The sequence below is a fragment of the Notothenia rossii genome, assembly GCF_949606895.1.
Source record: "Notothenia rossii genome assembly, chromosome: 7".
Lineage (NCBI taxonomy): Eukaryota > Metazoa > Chordata > Actinopteri > Perciformes > Nototheniidae > Notothenia > Notothenia rossii.
In genome coordinates this window covers 57,270,316-57,292,535 of record NC_136905.1, presented here as the reverse complement: position 1 = coordinate 57,292,535, position 22,220 = coordinate 57,270,316, and the positions used below count along the sequence as shown (strand labels likewise).

Below are 22,220 nucleotides of genomic sequence, written 5' to 3'. Positions count from 1 at the left end.
GAATGCTGTTAACAGCATTCCCACTAAACTAGAGAATGCAGTTCCTGAAGAAATTGCTAGTGGGAATGCTTTATGCTGAAATATAATGTGTAAGAAGAAAGTGAATAATCAGGAATATTGGGATGACTGAATGGTTTCCATATGAATTAATATTAAGTTAAAAAGTAGCATGAAACTCCAAATGTGTAAATAATGTTAAAGATGTAAGGCTTTGAATGTAGAATGTTATTCGTAGGAAAAGTTGAAAATGCAAAAATAACTGGTGAAATAGTGACATTTGGCACATTTTATTTTCAAAAACCAGAACATGGGGGAAAAAACTATATAAAACGTTTCAAATCAATTACTAACAAATGATATTCAGTAAAAACACAAGTGAAAATCTGGTTAGCCGGTTACGTCTGGTTAGCCGGTTACGTCTGTCTCACTCCTCTGGGCACTCACGCCGGGCCAGCTTCGGGGATCTGTTGCTGGTGCTGCTGGTGCTGCTGGATCATTGTGTGGCATTTCAAATAAACGTCTTCTTTATTTACAACCTTCGTCTTGCCTCCCTGCTTTTTGTTACAGCCCAGGAGCCGGGTTGTAACACTGCGATGTTCAATGCGGGAGAAGAAGCGCGGCAAAATAAGTCGGCGGAATAATAAACTTTTTGTGCGTAGAAGAACAGTTAGTTGGAATGCTGTTAACAGCATTCCCACTAAAAAAGCAATAAAAACAAACAATACAAATCAAATCAAATCTGTGGTGCTCTCATGTGGTCGGGAGAGCGTTCCACAGACTGGGGGCAGCCGAGCAGAATGCCCGATCTCCCACAGTACGGAGCTTAGTCCTGGGGGGTTTGAGGAAGTTGGAGTTGCTGGAGCGGGTGGTCCGCAAGGAGGTATGGGGGCTGAGGAGTTCCTTGAGGTAGGGAGGGGCAGTTCCATGGGTACACTGGTGGGTGAAGACGGAGACCTTGAATTTGATCCTCAGTTCCACTGGGAGACAGTGTAGTGATTTAAGGATGGGGGTGATGTGATCATATTTGCCCAGCCTCATCAGGATCCTAGCAGCACTGTTCTGAATGTATTGGAGCCTCTGGATTCTTTTGTTAGGGATCCCAATGAGGAGTGCATTGCAGTAGTCCAGCCTGGAGGAGACAAAGGCTTGGAATAGCTTTTCGGCGTCAGACAGAGTGAGTGTGGGGCGGAGTTTGGCGATGTTCCTGAGGTGATAAAAGGAGTTATTGCACAGCTGTTTAATGTGAGCCTCATAGGTCAGATGGGCGTCCATTTTCACACCCAGGTTGGTGACTGTTGAGGAGAGGGTAATGTCCTGGCCGGAGAAGGTGATGTGATGGTGGATGACCGAACCTGATGTGGGGTGCCAACTATAATGGCACATGCAGTGAAGACAACACATGCCCAGGAACCCAGCCTCTGTTGCTATATTGAGGAAGATGGTGGCAACTTCTGCTGCTACACCTGCACGGCCAACACAACCTGGTGTGTGTGTGTGTGTGTGTGTGTGTGTGTGTGTGTGTGTGTGTGTGTGTGTGTGTGTGTGTGTGTGTGTGTGTGTGTGTGTGTGTGTGTGTGTGTGTGTGTGTGTGTGTGTGTGTGTGTGTGTGTGTGTGTGTGTGTGTGTGTGTGTGTGGGTTCGTACGGGTGCTTGAAATTCTTGAAAATGCTTGAATTTTTACGAGGTGTTTTCATGACTTGAAAAGTGCTTGAATTTTGGGAATGGTGCTTGGATTTGAGATAAAGTGCTTGAAATTGTAAATGCTTTACTTTTACAATAAATTGCTGTCTGACTGAATAGTTCGCTTTTTAGATTAAAAGAAAATAAAGAAGTCGGAGCGAGCTTAGTTGCTTCGCTTCTACATAAAACAGCTCCGCTCCGGCCTTCCCGCGCTATGCGCGCGACCTGCAAGTGTTTTATTTAGTGTGACCTGGGCATTCTAATGAGAGAATGACAGTATGCCAGGAAGTTGCTGTTTTAACGAGCATTGGCTATCCGAAAAGAAATACAAGCTGTGGCTAAAACGAGGATCAACCCAACGATTCGCCTTCTGCACAGTTTGCCACAAATAATTTCAATTATTCGCGATGGGAGAGTCTTCCCTGACGAGCCATATGAAAGGTAAGCCGTAGTAGAGCATTTTGGATTAGGCTAACGTTGCATGTTACGTTTGTTTAAGCTAGTAACGTTAGCGAACTCGATGTGGGATAATTGCTTATGCAGGTGACAATAATAAAAAGGAGCGTACCTATGTCAGTATGTGCGACAGTCGCCATCCTGTGGTTTTCAGAGGATGAAGCACATAAAAGCAATGTATTTCTACTGGTAGTATTTTTCGTGCCTAAACTTGCTCAATCGAAATCAGTCACATTGACCCGAAGACACATTTTGAGTGATACACTGTTGGAAAGAGGATATTCCTAGCTTTCTAACGGAGGAAACATATTTTCGTTTGTATTAATGGTCTGGGGGAAGCTCGCGAGTGTGTGTGTTTGTGTATTTTTGCATTTGTGTGTATTGTGTTAGTTTCCCGGGGAAAACACTCACGAGAAACACCGGCTGTTGTTATGCCTGCTGTGACGTTACGTTACTCCGTTCTCCGCTTGTAATTATGCCGTTACAAGCTTCAAATTTGTATTTATCATCTGAATTTGCCGAAACAAGTTTAATATTCTGAAAGCCAAGACTTTGTTTATTTGAAATCAGATGAAAACAAACTGTAACGGACCCTGCCGTGTTATCTATGATTACTATACGCCAGACATTCATAATGTCAGCGGGAGGGAGGGGGGAGCATCGCTACGTAAAAGCATTAGTGCGAGGGAGAGCTGTCATCTTCCCTTTACAAACTTCAAACATGTATTTATCGGGAGATTTTGGCAATAAAAGTTTCATATTCTGAAAAAAATTCCCTGGAAACCTCCAAAACTCTTACACAGAAAGAGGATCTCTGCACACGCTTTTTTTTATATCAGCTTTGTGTTTCAATGGTTTTGTCCTAACCTTGGAGAGCCGTATGTTTACTGCCACCCTAAAAGGACCTCAAAAATATTAAAAATGTTAATAAAGAATTAATTGAAAAGTTAGTTGATTGTTCTATATTGGCTCAGCCAGGTTATATGGGATGCCCAGTCTACTATATATGATTTGGGTCACTCATTTTACAATATTAAAATTTGTTTTCTTATCTTTAATTTTTCATCCTTATGTAGAATGCTATTACGAAACACACATTTGGTTGTTTATAGCAGTGGTTCTCAAAGTGGGGTCCGCGACCCCCCGGGGGTCCGTGGCACTCTGCCAGGGGGTCCGTGAAAAGTTTTCAGATTCATTCATTTAAATGATCATGATATCATTTTTTTTTCATTTTTTTTTTTTTTACAAAAGGCTTCATAGTTCAACAAATAATATTTTATTTTTTTAATCTAAAATAGTTCATAGATTACGTTCTAATCTAACAAATCTATACATTTAAAAATCAAGCGCGTCACTCGTTACCATGGAAACAACAATAACTGGTACGTCAGTCAGAGAGCGCCACTGCTAGCATCATAGAGATATAACACGGCTAGCATACTACGAAGATGGACCGATTTTTAAAACGACAGGTTACGGCTACAAATGAAGTAAATGAAAAACAAAAAACAAAAGTAAGGAAATACGATGAGGAGTATCTCCAATAAGGATTTATTGAAGTGGAAGGGAAACCGAAATGTCTGATATGCCTGCGGTGTCTTGCCAATGAGGCGATGAAGCCTGCCAAATTGAAGAGGCACCTCGAGACCAAGCATCCAGATTATGTAAAAAAAGACCGGGCTTTTTTTGAGAGGAAGGGCGAGGACTACAGCCAGCAACAACAACGGATGGTTAATGTTACGTCTGTTTCTGCTAAAGAGCAGATGACGAATTTAGGACATGTCTGCTGATATCAAATCACAACTGCTGGAAAGACTGAGAGGGTCTAAATTCGCGGTTCAATTGGATGAGTCCACTGATGTGTCCGGCTCTGCGCGGCTCATCGCACTGGCGCGAGAGGAGAGGGAGAGCCGCAGAAGTGAGACTGACTGAGATTACTTTGAGCAACATGCATGGGAATAAGTTACAATATAATACATTTGTGTATATTTCTCGCTATTCAGATGGTCTGCTGCCTGGTGCTGCTGTTGCGCAATGTGCAGTAGTGTCCTCTTTTCGCACCATGACATTATCAGTTATGAATTTGTTTTTCACTGCTTGAGAAAATGGACTTGTGGCTGAGAGCGTGTGAAAAATGTCAATTGTGTGAGAGTTGGCAGCCCTGTGAACTCGCTTGACATTATTATGTATGAAACTGCCAATCAGATTTATTTACTTATTAATCGAAGGTGCCGAAACGCTGTTCTGGATCGTTCCCGCCCACTTTAAACCGTGTGTGTGTGTGTGTGTGTGTGTGTGTGTGTGTGTGTGTGTGTGTGTGTGTGTGTGTGTGTGTGTGTGTGTGTGTGTGTGTGTGTGTGTGGTTATGTGTGTGAGCAACAGAAATGTCAGATACTGTATGTTGCATTTATTGATTTAGTTTGATATGTGTGTCTTCACTTGCAGAGAGAAGCAATCAGCTTCATGGACTGCCTTGCATCACTCCAATAGTGTCCAGAGCTGGCTGCCATTACAAGTAGTGGTTTGGGATTGTAGCAATGCAGTTGCAGTTGTTTTGCAATTTACTTGATATATGTTGCAATGCAGGCATGTGTTCAATTGTTTATAGCCTGCATTTATTTTGTTATTAGACTTTTATAAATCATTTAATTTTAACTAAGAGTGAAACACTTGATGTGTTATCTTTGTGTGTGTGTGTGTGTGTGTGTGTGTGTGTGTGTGTGTGTGTGTGTGTGTGTGTGTGTGTGTGTGTGTGTGTGGTGTGTGTGTGTTCTGAAATGCACTTCAAATTATCACTTTTCTCTTGATTTCCCTTTGATATTTTGTTTAGGTACAGTATTACTTGCAGCTAATTGATTGATTGTTTTATGGGTATTCTGTGTTGAGATGGTGCAAATATTTTTAATACATATCTAATATATTTCTAATACATTGCTCTTATGTTCTTCTTTCACATAACTAAGACTATAGAAGTGTAAAAAATAGGCTACATCAGATTATTCCAAGGGACATACATGTCGAGTCAAGTCAAGTCAATTTTTATTTATATAGCCCAAAATCACAAATCAGAATGAGGGGGTCCTTGGTGTATTCTCTATCTTGTAAGGGGTCCTTGGCTGAAAAACAATTGAGAACCTCTGGTTTATAGCATAAAGAACATCTGATTTAATGTGAGGTAGGGAAATAATCATTTGAGTATAAGTATGTGCATATAAATATGTAATTTACAACAGCTATACGCTGCTTGAAAATGGTTGAAAAGTGCTTGAATTTGACTTTGGAAAAGGTGTAAGAACCCTGGTGTGTGTGTGTGTGTGTGTGTGTGTGTGTGTGTGTGTGTGTGTGTGTGTGTGTGTGTGTGTGGGGGGGGGGGGGGGGGTGTGTGTGTGTTTGTGTGGCCGGATTATGAGGACAATTCGCATGGATACACACCAGCATTATAAGGACATTTCGACTTGTGAAGACAAAACTGGTGTCCTCACAAGTCGCGCAGTGTAGAAGCACTTATCAAGTATGTAAATAAAACCCTCCCGCTTTTTCTCGGTATGTCCTAATAGACCGCCTATACCTGATTTCTAGTGTATACAGTGTGCGAAAAAGCACACGTCCCACCGTCTGGGACGTGTTATTTACAATAACGGACAAGTAGATCTTGTAATTGACTTGTCCGGTGGACAAGTGACGTTTTTCGCCCTCATTTATTGACAAATTATTGACAAATTAAGTTTACAAAAGGCAGAACTCATTCGCAAATTGTCCGTGTCCGACATTGTTCGTTTAGAAATGTTAGTTTCGGTTCTGCTTGTCAATTCCTAAGGAAATGCATCTCGCCGCTTTCTGTACTGAGACAGGGGCATGGCGTGGCGGGACGTGTAGCACAGTGGCAGGGTTGGGAAGCAAAACTCGGTTCCGAGTAGGAACAAATAACAATTGTCAGGTCCCGGGATTAATAAGAGTTGTGAGGACAGGACGCGAGGCCGAACCCCGCGGACCGCAGCTCTCTCTCTCTCTCTATGCTCCGGATCAGCTGATCGCTGCAGCTCAGCGTCTCTCTCTCTCTCTCTCTCTCTCTTTCTACACACAGCGGATCCGCTGCCCGTTTAACAGCCTCATCTTTGTCAAACTTTCTTATGTTCTTTCTTTAACACGTAATGAAGATTATTAAGCGTTTTAGCTCCTGTGTTGTTAATATTGACCGCCATTTCCTTTATGAAGTGAAACAGCCTCCCTGTCTGTGTCCTCGCGTTTTCCTCACATCCCCGGACCCCCAGACTCGGAGGAGCACAGGGATGTCAGTATTGTTTATGAAGCAGGGTATAGAAAGTACATTATTGAAATGAACATACTATTTATTTACTTTTACAAACAGTGTACAAACATGTGTATTGCAGGACATGTGTAAGCGTGCAAGCTTCTTTAAGTTGTAGAAAAGCGTACGCCTATAGGCTATGAAAATAATGTATTATTATTATTAGGCCTATAGTGTTGGACATGTGTGGTTGGACTCTGTCTCACAGGCAGGTTGCAGCATGTGTGTTGCCATATTTTCCATTCTGGACAAGTGAAAAATGTATTCGGACAAGTAAATTGCCAAACTCACTTGTCCATGGACAAGTACTCTCTAAAAACTTTTTCTCACACTGGTATATTTGTGTGTGCTCATTGTGTATAAAGCGCTCGTACAGCCGTTTCATGGTATTGCAGTTTCATACACATTTCCCTCTCATTTTACAACAAAAAAACGCATTTTTCATTGGCTGGACACACCTGCTCACTGATTGGGCGGCTAAAGAGTCAATCAGGCAGGTTCTCATCCGGGATTGGCCAGCAGTCATCAGGCAAGCAGGTTCTCATCAGGGATTGGTCTTTCAGTTTTCGGTCAGTGTCTCACCAAGAAACAGTAGTACATGGCTGAGGAGATCGTTGACGGCAATTCAGACTTGTAACCAAAACTGGTAAGTGATATTTGTTATCATGTATTTGAAACAAAACATAAGGATTTAAATGTTTGTTTGGTGGCCAGCTACAACCTAGCATCAAAACTGCAGCTGTTCGTTTATTACTTTGTTTGTCCGGCTCAGTGTACGCCACGGGGCATACTCCCCATCACTTTTTGTGTGTTTTCAAAAGTAATAGGATGAAGTTAGTTAGTTAGTTATTTAGTAAGTTAATCCTACCAAGACACTGCATTTGACTGGAAACGTTACATTAACTAGACCCTCCAGAAAAACGTGGGCAAAAATCCTTGATTATGCGGGCTAAATTCCTTGATTATGCGGGCTAAAATCCTTGATTATGCGATTAAACATGCGGGGTTTTTATGTAAATTTATGCGGTGAAATTGCGGGAAGTTGCGAAATATACGGAAATATGCTAAATACGCGGGGGAAAAGAATAACAATTCTTTAAAATATTAGGCTGTCTTATTTATTCTCTCTCACACACAACCTGCCACTAACGTTAAACCCCTTTACTATTCAATTAAACACATTCAATGTTTATTTATTGTAAAAGCAATTGGGCTATTTTAATCTCACACGCGGCCCCCCCCCCCCACACATACACACACTTCTCCGCCTCATTCTGTTTTCATTTACTCGTTCGTTATCTGACCAGCTTCAATCTTGTAGGCTACTCACTTCGTTTCTTGTAGCCCTCGAAAGGGTTTTGGAGGTTGATGCCTCGGTGAATGTGAGTTGTTTGGCTTTCTTGTCCGCAGCAGCAGAAAGCATTTTCGAATGTTTGAATGAATCAAAGTGGGTCGTCACGTCGATGTTCTCTTATGCTCCAATACACAGTTGCACAGGGTGCAGAATAGTTTCCCCCCACTTTTTGCCCGGTCATTAGTAGAAATGTTTGTCGGTAAATGAGATGGATTAGATTTTTTCATCTTGGTGTTTTCTCTATCGTGTGAGCTCCACACGTTCACTCTATACAGTGTTGTTTACATTCTGTGATGTGCGAGCTGATGACGTCACGTCAAGACAAGTTAACTTTGTTTTCCTCAACTTTGTGTGGAAAAATGCGGGGATTATGCGGCCTTTTGATAAATATGCGGCCTTTTAAAAAATCTGCGCCATTTTGCTGATTATGCGGTAAATTCTGCGATCGCAGAATCGCGTTTTTCTGGAGGGTCTAATTAACCTTTAGCTCTGCTGTCAGTTAGCACATTTTAGCTTAGCATCAACCACATGGTAATGACTTCCGCTTTACAACTGAATTAAATGCAATGTGATATTCAAAGGCTGACTATTTATGCCCACTCATGTGTGTTGATTACTAGTTATACTACCGGCCTGTTACTTTTTGAATAAATAATCATCTTTAAAATGCTGCTAAGACAGATGTGTGTGTGTGTTACTGTGTAGCTCTCACATCCGTGCAGCGGGCAGCCGTCATGCAGTTACAACCGAGCGGCTCTTCAGTGCATGATCTGTGCATGTATGGAGGAGCAGACTACCGTGTTTTGCAAATGAAACGTGCAGCGTTTCATGCACCTGTAGGTTTCATGCACCAACATGCAGACGTAGCTGGTGACTGTATGTGCACTACCGTCAGAGCACACCAGGACGACGTTCCGGGACTTTACAAATGTTGTGCATTCTTATTAATGAACTACCATCTTTAATAGAACAGCGTATCATGCCTCATATTGAACCCCTCTTTTCTCTAATGCATCTTTTTCCCCCCAAGAGATGTTAATGTTAACCATTTACATTAAACTTAGCCTGTTCTCTGTTTTATTTTTTAGCAAGGATGATGCAAAGGAGCTGGAGAAAGACTGCTGAACAGGATGCAATAGAGCATATCATTCTGGGCAGAGACAAACTCTTCCTAGAGGCCAGGTGCATTAACACATTTAAAGGTAAGCCATTCATCTCATACAGTATGTAGTATCAAAGATCGTATAGCATTGTTTCATCAATATGAACCTGACCTTTTAGCCATTGCTCTTAGGTCATCAGCCTCACGTATTTTCAACAATGTACGTTTTCAGGATATGTAATATGTAAATGTCTGCCCCTCTCATCTAATCGATAGATTTATGATCGATAGATCATTAATCATCATACTAAGGTGGCTGCTCAAACAGATGTCTTAGCTTTGCTGAAGAACGTTTACCATATCCTCATGTATGCACCAATACAACAATTAAGGAATACTCCGTTACAGTAAAAGTCCTGCATTCAAAATGTTCCTCAAGTAAAAGTATAAGTACTCAGATCTTGTACTTGAGTAAAAGTATAAGTACTCAGATATTGTACTTGAGTAAAAGTAGGAGTACTCAGCTCTTGTACTTGAGTAAAAGTAGAAGTACTCATGTCTTTTACTTGAGTAAAAGTAGAAGTACTAGAGTGTAGGAATACTCAGTTACAGTAAAAGTACTGCATTCAAAATGTTCCTCAAGTAAAAGTAGAAAAGTATTATCATCAAAATATAGTGAAAGGAGCGACAGTTTGATTTATTTCAGCAAATAAAATTGTACTGTTAACATTATTTTCTGAATTTCACCTGATTTAATACAAAATGAGTCAATAATGTTTTAAAGTCGTGCCTGTATTTCACTTATTTACAGGAAGTATGTGGTGGGACCAAACTTCGTACAACTCCAAACACATCAGGGGACAAGATGGTAAGTTTCAATGTATTGTTTTTCCACACATTGTTGCGTGTCGCTGACTGGTATAGATTGAAGCTGTTTTACCAGGACTATCGTCTTGGTAAGGGGCTCCGTTTCCCCATACTTTGGGTCAAATTGAAACGGGTTAAATGTCATACTTCACAGAAAGATAAAGGCCATCTGGTCACAGGGTGTCTTGTAGGGACAGCAGTCCTTGTAAGGACAGATGATTTTACAACCTGTTGACATGACTAGACATGAGATCATTGCCTTCATCCAGCATGTGCACACCTCCATAACTGTTAAACCTTTGCAGCACACAAGTCAGATCAAACCACTACCAAGGTGACAACAGTGTCTTTTTTTTGTGTTACCATTTCAGGCTCACTGTGAAGAAGCTTCTAACCCTGAGCCCGACAGAGATCCTCCGTCCTCCCCACCAACCGAAATGGCAAGTTGTACTTCATATCATAATCACTTTCTGTGTCGGGCTGTAGAGGGAGACAATACGGGCCTGTGACAGTATTGTATTTGTCTTAATGCTGTGAAAGATTAGTCCAATTCCAGAAACTGAAACATATGTGTCTCTATATTATTTAAGCCATAGTTTGTAGACTGTTATTTGCTGCACCATGAAAAGATAAATGTTCAGAGTAAGAGTTAGTAGAAGTTGTATTTGGAACAGAGGAGACGCGCTACAATGGCATTCATGAAACAAAATGAGGATGCCAACTTGTAATATGGTTAACATTACAGTCCTACTGTGCTCATCAGCTTTCTTCCTTGGATGAGATATGCTGATGGCTGCTTCACACATAGCATGCCAACAGTCAATGTGTTAGTAGATTTTTATCAATTATTGCTCTGTGATAAATTGGTTTTGGGCCCTAACATTTTATATAGGGGCTAATAATGTCTTTTTATTTTCATTGCTGGCTAATGAATTGAATAAAGTCGTGTTAATGTTCAGATTTGTGTCACATTGATGGAAATGAGTCAATAGTGTTTTAAAGTCGTGCCTGTCTTCCACTTATTTACAGGAAGTATGTGGTGGGACACGAGAGGCTAGGACCGAACTTCGTACAACTCCAAACACATCAGCGGACAAGATGGTAAGTTTCAATGTATTGTTTTTCAATACATTGTTGCGTGTCGCTGACTGGTATAGATTGAAACTGTTTTACCAGGACTATCGCCTTGGTAAGGGGGCTCCGTTTCCCCATACTTACGGTCAAATTGAAACGGGTTAAATGTCATACTACACAAAGATAAAGGCCGTCTGGTCACAGGGTGTCTTGTAGGGACAGCAGTCCTTGTAAGGACAGATGATGCCAACAGGAGTTAAAAATGACAACATTGAAATGTTTCTCTATAATATCATACTACACAGAAAGATAAAGGCCGTCTGGTCACAGGGTGTCTTGTAGGGACAGCAGTCCTTGTAAGGACAGATGATTTTACAACCTGTTGACATGACTAGACATTAGATCATTGCCTTCATCCAGCATGTGCATACCTCCATAAATGTTAACGATCCCATGACATGGCCATTTCCACTGATCGATTTCGAATGATCCACTGATCCATTGTTGAGGTCTACTAGAATAGATTTACATTGTTCAATGTTCCAAACTCACATTGGTTTCTCATAAAGCATCTCTGTATAGTATGTTTATTCACTCTCTGTCCTACACGCTTTGTTGGAGCCCCTGCCCCCCCCTCCCAGTGTGCGCTGATGTGTGTTTATGTGTTACAATGGCGTTTGTTAGCAACCAGAAAGTGACACCAGTAATGACAAACAGATGAGAATGCTACGTAGGGTCTGGTTTCAAAAACTTAACAAAAATTAAATTTGACTTGCTTTCTTCTTTGTTATATAGTGAAATGCACAGTGATTCGATGTTAAAATAATGCTCAACAAATGTTACCAGTACATTTTTCTGGATAATGAAGAAAATACAAACTTGGTGTTCCTTTTTTGTTCAAAGGTGAAGGACATCTGCCTTTCCAGCAATGAAGGTGACCTTCTGTGATAAAGACTACATTCCCAAAACTGCGTCTAGCAGCGATGGATCCAGCGCTGATGAAGACTGCCCACCTGACTCTGAAGCAAATAACGATTGGGATCCTCTCATTGCCACCATCAGGGATTCAAAGCCACCCTATGGTAAGACTGTACCAACCGTCTCTACAAAGAACTGTGTTGTACAACAAGACACTGCTGCTACTACCTCTGACACAATTCCAACTTGATTAAGATTTCATCCCTGCTGGGGCTTCCTGTTCTGATAATGAACCTACCACATACAATACTCAGAATCTTCCAAGGTTTAACACGACAGCTGTAACAGTCTCATTCTCTGAGAGGGCAATAATTAAGTGTGTTGCTAACCCCAAAGAATCTTCTTGCGCCCTCAAAAATTATAACATTGAAAGTTGTGGTTGGAGGATCACCAGATGGTGGAATAACCCTGATTTTGAATCACAGCTTTCATGCGTCTTGGCTGCTCTCCACCAGTCTGTCACATGGCTGCTGGGTGACTTTATTTCATTCCTGGTTCAACAATTCAAGCAACTCAGCTTTGATGGATGGCATGTTACCAACCATCTTCCTCTGGATCACATTCCAGAGGTTTCCCATGGGGTTCAGGTCTGGAGATTGGGGTGGCCATGACAGGGTCTGGATCTGGTGATCCTCCAAACACACCTTGATTGACTTGGCTGTGTGGCATGGAGTATTGTCCTGCTGGAAAAAACAATAATTTTTGTCAGAGCAGAAGGAAGCACGACTTGTTCCAGGAGAACTTTGTACGTGGTTCGATTCATGCGTCATTCACCAAATGTCACAGTGGGTGCGGGACACTGAGGCTTGTAGGGCCTCTCCAGGTCTCTGTCTAACCATAAGATGACCAGGTGTTGGACATTTGGTTGAGGATGGGTGATGATCTGGGGGGGCTTCAGCACGGCTGAATGTCTTTGTGAAGGACGCATGAATTGAATGACGTACAAGGTTCTCCTGGAACAAATCGTGCTTCCTTCTGCTCTGACAATAAGTCTGACAATAAAGTCACCCAGCAGCCATGTGACAGACTGGTCTTTTTTTGTTATTTTGACCAGTTGTAATTTTCTGCAAATAAATGCTCTAAATAATAATATTTGTATTTGAAATTTGGGAGGGATGTCGGTAGTAAATAGAACAAATCAAAAATGTAAATTTGACTTTAACACATACCTATAACTAGTACAACCAGAGAAACTGATGATTTAGCAGTGGTAGCATTTTTTTGTAGAGCTGTATGTATTTGTACATAGATACACTTTTATTTTACCTTATTTTTTCAAAGCATTTCATTTTAAAATGTATTAATAACAAATATATTTGGTAAAAGATGTTTTAGTTTTAAGTGAAGAAATGTTGGTGATGAAAAAAGGTTCATTTAAAAATGAGGTAAATGCTTCAATCCAAGCTGTTGAGTCTGTTGTCCTTTTTATTTGAAGAAATCCCATCGACTCTACAGTTTGAATCTGTGTCTAATATTCACTTTTGAGGCAAAACGTATAAATTATGTCAGTATATTCAATTCTTTAGAGGTGACACAGTGGTTAGTGCGCGCGGCCCATGAAAGTTGTCTCCGCTGCCTACTAGGTGGGTTCGAATCCCAATCCCTCCGTGCTTACAGGCAATGTCTTATCCTCTGTCTTCCAACTTCACACTCTTTCTGGAATAATGGCACTCTGGTCAAAAACATCTTTAAAAAAAGAATTTGAAATATCTGCAAATTAAAAGTCCTTGTCAATTTTGTACACTCAACTGGTACAGAAATCCTGTAAAACAAAATATGCATTTGCAGGCCACACAATAGCAGCATCTTAGAGAGCTGATTCCTTTGTCATTGGTGAGAGATGTAGGGGCTCTTTCACCTCAGCTAAAACTGTGCAAGTGATTTAGACTGTTAACCAACAGAGAGCTGAAAAACTGTGTCCTGCTCCCTTTATTACAACCAGTCTAACATGAAGAATGCTTTTGTGTATGGTTAGAGACCTGTTAAATCCGGGTGGTTCACAAATAAGGTATTGTTCGGGTAGTGTGTGTGTAAAAGGCCCAGTTATACCTGATGTCCTTATAACTAAGGTATTATTAGGCTAGTCTGTGTGTATAAAATGTCCAGTTATACCTGATGTCCTTATAACTAAGGTATTGTTAGGCTAGTGTGTGTGTGTGTGTGTGTGTATAAAATGTCCAGTTATACCAGATGTCCTTATAACTAAGGTATTGTTAGGCTAGTGCAGGGGTCACCAACCTTTTTTAGGGTGAGGGCTACTTAAAAAAAATAAAACAAGTCGGGGGCTACTTTTACTCCTCTTTTTTGTTTTTTTGCAGTGTATATATTTAGCACATTTTAACGTTAATATGCTTACCTTTAACCTTTTTGTGCTGTTTGGGTCTGTGGGACCCGTTTTCAGTTTTTACTAAAAGAACATGTTTGCAATCTAATTATTTTAACCTGCTTTATTTGCGGTTGGACGGCCCTCAGCTCCTCTAGGGGGGTCCGGGGGCATGCTCCCCCGGGAAGATGTTTTTTAAAATGTTGAAGTGAAATGCTGGTGCACTCTGGTGTATCCATAAATTCTGGTGAATTTGTGGATAGAGCTTTCAACACTCATATGAAAGGGAGCTGTATACTTTTCAATAATCCAATCATCTTTAGAATATGATCACAACCAATAACAAATAATTTAAACTGGTTTATTCTTATCTTATGTTACCTAGTTAGCATTCTTTCTTTCTATTTATGCATATTTTACTAATCACTCCCTTTTTAAAATGTTTTTTGTTTTTTTTACTGTCCTATAATAGTACACATTGGAATGATTTCTTAATTTATCTATATTAAATAGATAAAGGTGTGCTCTCCCAGCTCTCTCGCTCTCTCTCTCTCCCTCCCTCCCTAGCTCGCTCTCTCTCTCCCTCTGTCTCGCTCGCTCACAGAGGCTGTGTGCTCCTCCGTGGCGGTTGACGGCTTGCGTTAAAAAATAATAATACACATATTTGTAAAGTGGGGGGACACAAATGGGATTTCGAAAAGAGCGGGGGACATGTCCCCCCTGTACCCAGTGGAAATTAAGCCATGCGTGTGTGTGCGTCAAGTGCAATAAATATATATGCAAGTTCCAACACACAGAGTAAATCTCTGCCCCTCATGTGCTGTGTAGGCTGGCACGACTAGGCTGTTCAATGGGGCTGATGTGTTATGTAGATTCTGCCAGAAGGAAAATCAGCAGGGAGGTGCCACATTGCTTTTCTTCCCGCCTGCAACTCTGGACCCGCAAATCAAGCAAGAACGTGATTGGTCGATATTCATTGTGGGGGTGGCGGGAGGAGGGGTGTTAGATAGATATAGAGTTATATTAAGTAGATAGAGTTCGCTATGATTTAGGTTTCGTTTATGCATAGGGTAGATTATTTTAATTACATTTCCTTTTTTGTTTTGTGTATTTTATACATGGACTTGCTTGGCGAGCTATTTTTAGAACATGCCCCGCGGGCGACTCACGTTGCCAATGCGGGCGACTAAGTACCCGCGGGCACCGTGTTGGCTACCCCTGGGCTAGTGTGTGTGTATAAAATGTCCAGTTATACCTGATGTCCTTTATAACTAAGGTGTGTGTGTGTGTGTGTGTGTGTGTGTGTGTGTGTGTGTGTGTGTGTGTGTGTGTGTGTGTGTGTGTGTGTGTGTGTGTGTGTGTGTGTGTGTGTAAAATGTCCAGTTATACCAGATGTCCTTATAACTAAGGTATTGTTAGGCTAGTGTGTGTATAAAATGTCCAGTTATACCAGATGTCCTTATAACTAAGGTATTGTTACGGTACGTCTACACTACAGGCATCAAAAAATGCTTTCAACGCTTCGCCCATTCACTTGAATGGGGTGACGTAGAAGATTTTTAATCTTCGCCGAACTGCATTGTGGGGAGCATGGCATGGCTTTGCAAGCATCACGAGCATCTATCGGCATCAAAAGTTGAACAATGTTCAACTTTTGAGGCTCGATGCTTGGCATCAGCCAATCAAATCCCGTTTATGCAAATCCCGCCAGTGCAAGCGCAGCCAATCAAACAGCGTGCAAGCTGGGAGAGCCAGACCGCAGTTCATTTCCTCATATTCCAAACGAGATATTACGGTAGCAAATCACCCGGTTCTTTACGACCGGAACTATTTACCGGGATACAAACCGGAGGAACCAGGCATGGAGGGAGGTGGCAGAGACAGTGGGTGAAACTGATAGTTTTTTTCGCCTGTTTGGAGAGTTTATATCCAGTTTACTTCGTTGTAACATTGCTATTGCTTTGTATGTCGGGGGCGGGAGATTCATGTGATTGGTTGCTCGCAAAAAATCGCCAAGCTTCAGACACGCCCAGCTTCAAGATTTTTTCATGCCTGTAGTGTAGACGGGCCGTCAGGCTTGTGTGTGTGTGTTAGGAGATGTGGTGGAAACAATTTCTGAACTAATACATATTTTACTGTTCTAGATTGCAACCCTGTGCCAGCAAATGGAAGCGCTGTGAGGTCTGTGGACCCTCAAAGGACTCCAAGACACAGACTACATGCAGCAACTGCAACAAGTACATCTTTGCTATACACACGCTCTTGGTCTCTATATCCAATAGAATAGAATAGTTTAATGTCATTATACATGTACAATGAGATAAATGCTTCTCCCTTTCAAGGGTGCCATCAAAACAAAAACAAAATATCACAACATAAGACAACAAAATACACGCAGCATACATACTTAGGAATAAGGGATAAAGGAATAAAGAATAAAGTGGAGTAATTATTTCCAGGAGTATACAAATAAAATCTGTAATGTAATAAATAATAATAATAATAATAATAATATTGTGTATTTATAATAATAATAATAATAGTAATGATATATATGTATATGTACAGAGTCACATTGATTCACATGTCAGGTGTTAAGAGCAATGATAGCTCTTGGGAAAAAAATGTCTTTGAGTCTGTTTGTTTTGGATTTGATACACCTGTAGCGCCTGCCGGAGGGCAGCAGGTTGAACAGGTGAAAGCCGGGGTGGGAGCTGTCCTTGATAATGTTTGTGGCTCTACTGAGGCAGTGGGAGGTGTAAATGTCCATCAGGGAGGGGAAAGGGCAGCCGATGATCCTCTGTGATGCTTTTACGACTCTCTGGAGCCTCATCCTGTCGGCCTCAGTGCAGCTGGCGTACCACACTGTGATGCAGTATGTCAGTAGGCTCTCGATGGTAGAGCGGTAGAAGGTCACCAGCAGCTTAGTGGCCAAGTTGTTCTTCCTGAGCACCCTCAGGAAGTGCAGACGCCGCTGGGCCTTCTTGATGACAGCTGTGGTGTTGTCCTTCCAGGAAAGGTTGTTGGTGATGAGGACGCCAAGGAACTTGAAGGTGTGGATCCTCTCCACACACTCGCCGTTAATGTTGAGGGGAGCGAGGTCGGTAATATTCCTCCTGAAGTCTACGATGATTTTTTTGGTTTTTGTGGGGTTCAGTGCCAGGTTGTTCACTGAACACCACGCTGAGAGCTTCAGTACCTCACTCCTGTTGGCCAACTCATCTCCTCCCTAGATGAGCCCCACCACAGTGGTGTCGTCAGCAAACTTGACGATGTTGTTCTCTGGGTGGGCTGGACTGCAGTCGTGGGTGTAGAGCGAGTACAGGAGAGGGCTCAGCACACAGCCCTGAGGAGAGCCGGTGCTGAGATTGCGGGTGGAGGACTGATGGGGGCCAAGTCTCACAGTTAGTGAGGAAATCTTTGATCCAGGAACAGGTGGGTGGGGGAAAGCATAGGTTTGACAATTTGCAAACTAGAATGTCCGGGTTGATTGTGTTGAACGCTGAGCTGTAGTCAATAAAGAGCAATCTGACATAGCTCCCACGATGCTCCAGGTGGCTCAGTGCAGAGTGGAGAGCTATGGCTATGGCGTCTTCAGTGGATCTATTTGCTCTGTAGGCAAACTGGTGTGGGTCGAGGGTGGGGGGAAGGCAGGCCTTTATGTGATGTAACACCAGCCTCTCAAAACACTTCATGATCACAGGTGTGAGTGCAATGGGGCGGTAGTCATTAAGGCTGTTTGTGGTTGCTTTCTTAGGAACAGGAATGATAGTGGCAGTTTTAAGGCAAGGTGGGATAACAGCGAGTTTCAGGGAGAGATTAAAAATGCTGGTGAAGACCTGTGAGAGCTGGTTGGCACACGCTCTGAGCACCTTCCCAGGTACTCCATCTGGACCAGCAGCCTTCCTGGGGTTCACTGCTTTGAGCACCCGTCTCACATCATGCTCCTCCACAGTAAGTGGGGGGGTGCTGGAGGCGGTTAGGGGCAGCGGTGGAGTTGCTGATTGCTGCTGTGGTGTCTCGAAGCAGTTCAGTTCCTCTGCTAGCGACACGCTTGAGTCCCCAGTTGCCGTGTCACACCCCCCTGTAGTTGGTAATAATGTTATAGCAAATGTTCCCATGTTAAGTTGTGGTTTACTTAGGGTGCGTTCACACCTGCCTTGTATAGTCCGGTTGAATCGAACCCTGGTGCGTTTAGCCGCTTGGTGCGGTTCATATGGGTCGGTGTGAACACATTCTGAGACCTCTGAAGTGGACTAAACAACCGGACTCTGGTCCGCTAAAATAGGTGGTCTCGGAGCGCTTGCTTGCAAACTCTTGAGCGGTTCATTGCTGGTGTGAACGCAGTCCGCACCAAAACATAGGAAGCGTAGTATTTACGTGTCACAAGAACGCGGATATCTTCAAAGATCTTTAGCGAAAGAGTCTTTCAAGACATCCGCAGTTGTTTAGTTAAAGAGTAAAGCAGAATTAAGTGTTGAACAGTGTCGTGTAAAGTAAAAATTCTCCGTCAGCTACATAAAAGCAAGAACAGCTGTCGTCGGTGAAACGCCCCTCCTTACTGCAGAACGTATCTCATGAACAAGAACATGCCGATCTAGATCCCTCTGCGTCGAGTTGGGCCCCTGATCAGCCTGTCGGCGTTATTTTCCCCATAATGACCTCGCCGCTGCACATTATCCCGCTTATTAAATGGCCACATTCTCAACAAAGTAACAACATGACTCCCAATATTAATTGAAATGCTTTTGTGGATTTAGAAAATGATTTTTTTGATTTAAAAAATATTTGGATGTATTTATTTAAATTGACATGCATCCGCTAAGAAAAATAGTCAGTTGTTACTGTTTGAACTAACGTAGCAACGGCAGGAACTGCTTCGATAGCGTTTTTGAGGAGCTTTTTGATTACAGATTTGAAAACATTGTTGCTTGCTTTAAAAGTAGCACAATTCATTATGTCAAACCTTGGAAAGTATCTAGATATCCCTGCCCTAATGGTGCCGATGCTCCATGGCGGAGGCTCCGCTAGAAATTGCCGGGATTTGCGTTTTTACCCCCTTAATGTCTGACAAATGGTTTAACAGCTTTTCTGAGCACATGACTTGTGTTTAAAGTTTATAGTCCATTTGAGTTTTGCCCGTGTGAACCATAGACTGTATATATAAATGGACGTAGGGTCCGTGACGTCACCCATCGGATTCTGCAGAGTTGCCGAGAAGCCCTTAGTAGGCGGAGTCGGCCACTAACGGCTCGACACTGACGTCAGAGTTCAACTCCCGCCTACTCCAGCCTGCTCCAAATAAGGGCAACGAGGCGGAGCCGAGGCGGGACCTGCTGCCACCAAGCTGAAAGCTCCAGAGCTAGCTGAAGCTACCAAGCTAAGCTAACATGCTCCCCATCTGCACACTGCCATGGCATTTTACGTTTCTAAGGTAAGCGGACATGAAACTATTCAGCAAAACTATAAATAATAATCTAAGTTAATGAGTTTTTAGCATAATACTTCAGAATCTTAAAATCCCTTAACGTTTGTATGCAATTGTTCTAAATTCAACACTGGAATCAAGCGAATATTAATATGTTTGCATGACATTAGTTATTTATATTTTGATATCACTTAACTATACGTTTAATACATTCAAGTCAAGCTAAGGTACATGTGATGGTAGCTAGTTAGTGCTCTGACCTGTGATGCCTCCTCCAAACAGCATAAAAACCAGACTGTATCATTAAAACTAAGTACCAGTTTTAGATCCTTAACTTTAGACAAACACTTCAAAAGACAACATGTATTTAAAGACCAATCTTTATTTGAATGTGCCTCTTAACCTGATATATTAGTTATACAGTAATAGTATTGACAATCTAAAAAAATTGAGCAACTCAACAGTCAACTTTATGTTTCTTATTGTCTAAAGCATTTATTATTTTCATTTTCCCCCTCTCATATTCAGTGTGGACGGATTGAGACAGCGTGGTGTCCAGAAAGCTGCAGAGACTTCAGGGAGAAACCTCCGTGTGATGGACGTCCTGTCTGTTGGTTTGGAGAGGACTGAAGGTCTTTCCTCTGCATGGAGGACCAGGCCTGATGGAGGAGCCCATGCTGGGCAAAGCTGATATCAACTGCACAGGCCTATTCTGTCACGTTATTTGACTAAATGTGTTTACTTATACATTTAATAGTTTTACACCTTCTTTCCATATGTGCTTTTTATTTAAAACATTTGATTAACTTTTGGTTCACATTTCAATACATTTTATTGTATTTGCACTCCTTTCGTCCATTATTCTTACTGAAAATGTTAGATTACACATTCACATCTGACTGAAGATTGGCCCCATTTATTTTTGACGTTGCAAACTCTGCGGTACAAGGAAAAAGTGATGTGAAGCTCATAAAGCGAGGCAAATAGAAATAATCAGCTGATGGAGTGTAGATGTGGAAATAGGTGCATTCGATCAGCTGACTGTTTTTACAATAAAAGTAGTTTCTTAGTGAATGTCCTGTACTGGTCTTAAAATCTCATAGCATCAGCTTTTAATGTTCCTCTTGGATGTTCTTCTTGACCCTCAGAGAAGGAGAAAATGTTGTGTCTTTCAGGCATGTCCTTTCCTAACAAAAAATACAGGAAACATAAAACATATTATTGCAGAACAAGTGCGTTATTTATGAAAGCGGTGTGTTTGTGTGTTTAGGGGCTGTAGATATAATTATTTTGTAATTGTAATGTTTTTTTTTTATTTCAACAGTGAGCTACAAAGACAATCAGATTATGAATGAACAGTATGAAGTTCATCAACATTGAAATATATGTTATTATCAAAATAATATTTAACTGTTATCAAAACGTAGTGCAACTGTAGAAGCTTGCTCTGTTGTCTCATTAAAAGAATAACTTTTACCACGTTTTTTACAGACAATATTGAGAGATAAATAGTAGCAGTTCTCACTATGTGTTAAATATCTTTGCCTTCAATACATTACATTAGAAAGCTGACAAAATCATATTGCTTGTTAACATCTAAATGTAAGTTTTTGCATGGAAAAAACTCTCAACTTCACTGATGTGTAGGTGATCTAGTATTGTTTAATGGAATGTATATCAGTGTATTAAAGTCAATACTTCATTTATTTAAACCAATATCTTTCTTGATTCTTTGTACAGTATGAAAACAATTGTGTTTGTACCTGAGCTGAAGTTCACTGCTGTGAGGAGTCTAGTTCTGTCTCTCACTCTCTGGTCCAGCCGGTCTGCATCACCTGGGCACCTTAAACAAACAGATATACCCTAATTTTCGGACTATAAGCCGCGCCTTTTTTCCCATTTTTCGACCCTGCGGCTTATATAACGGTGCGGCTAATCTATGGATTTTTACAGCTAACGGCCACTAGGGGACCTCCTAAATCTATGGATTTTACAGGTTACAGTCCACCAGCTTTAACTCTATGGGCTCTATGGCCGGTCCGCGCCCCCCCCCCTTTAAGCGGCGGGCTCCAGCAGGAAAAGCTGGAGGCCGGAAAAGAGTGAGACAGATAGCGCGCAAAAGTAAAAGTGGAACCGAGAGTGATACGAGAGACAGAACGAGAGCAAGACAGACAGACATTACGAGAGCGAGACAGTTTGTCCCCGTACCACTGGTTGAAAACCACTGCTGTAGATTACTGCCGGAACGTGCGCTGGGAGCGCACCGTTTAAGTTTGAAAGTTGAAAGGTTTGTGTGTCTGAAACGCTATGTGATACAGTACAGTTTACACAGCACAGTACATGTTCTGTAGCTACTATTTCACTAAATGGTAACACTTGAATACGTTATGCAAATATGCAACTTGTTTGTTGAAATGTTAATAAATGGGAGCTTCCTCAAACAGCCACCTCTTTCCCGACAATCCCCTCTGTGCACGAACCCTTACATATGGTAATTAAACATTAAAACACCTGCGGCTTATAGTCCAGTGCGGCTTATATATGTACACATCATTCAATTTAACTGCTGCGGCTTATATTCAGGTGCGCCTTATAGTCCGAAAATTACGGTATATGTAAAGTACCATGTGTACAAACAATATAACTGAT

At 41.7% G+C, this 22,220-nt stretch overlaps 1 long non-coding RNA gene across 1 annotated transcript; it reads left to right on the top strand.

Moving 5' to 3' along the window:
- The first annotated feature begins 3,253 nt into the window (after positions 1 to 3,253).
- On the top strand, positions 3,254 to 5,063 carry LOC307012960. Its single transcript, XR_013800791.1, has 2 exons — positions 3,254 to 4,054; positions 4,582 to 5,063. It is a non-coding gene; the product is annotated as an uncharacterized lncRNA (long non-coding RNA).
- Positions 5,064 to 22,220: the final 17,157 nt, after the last annotated feature.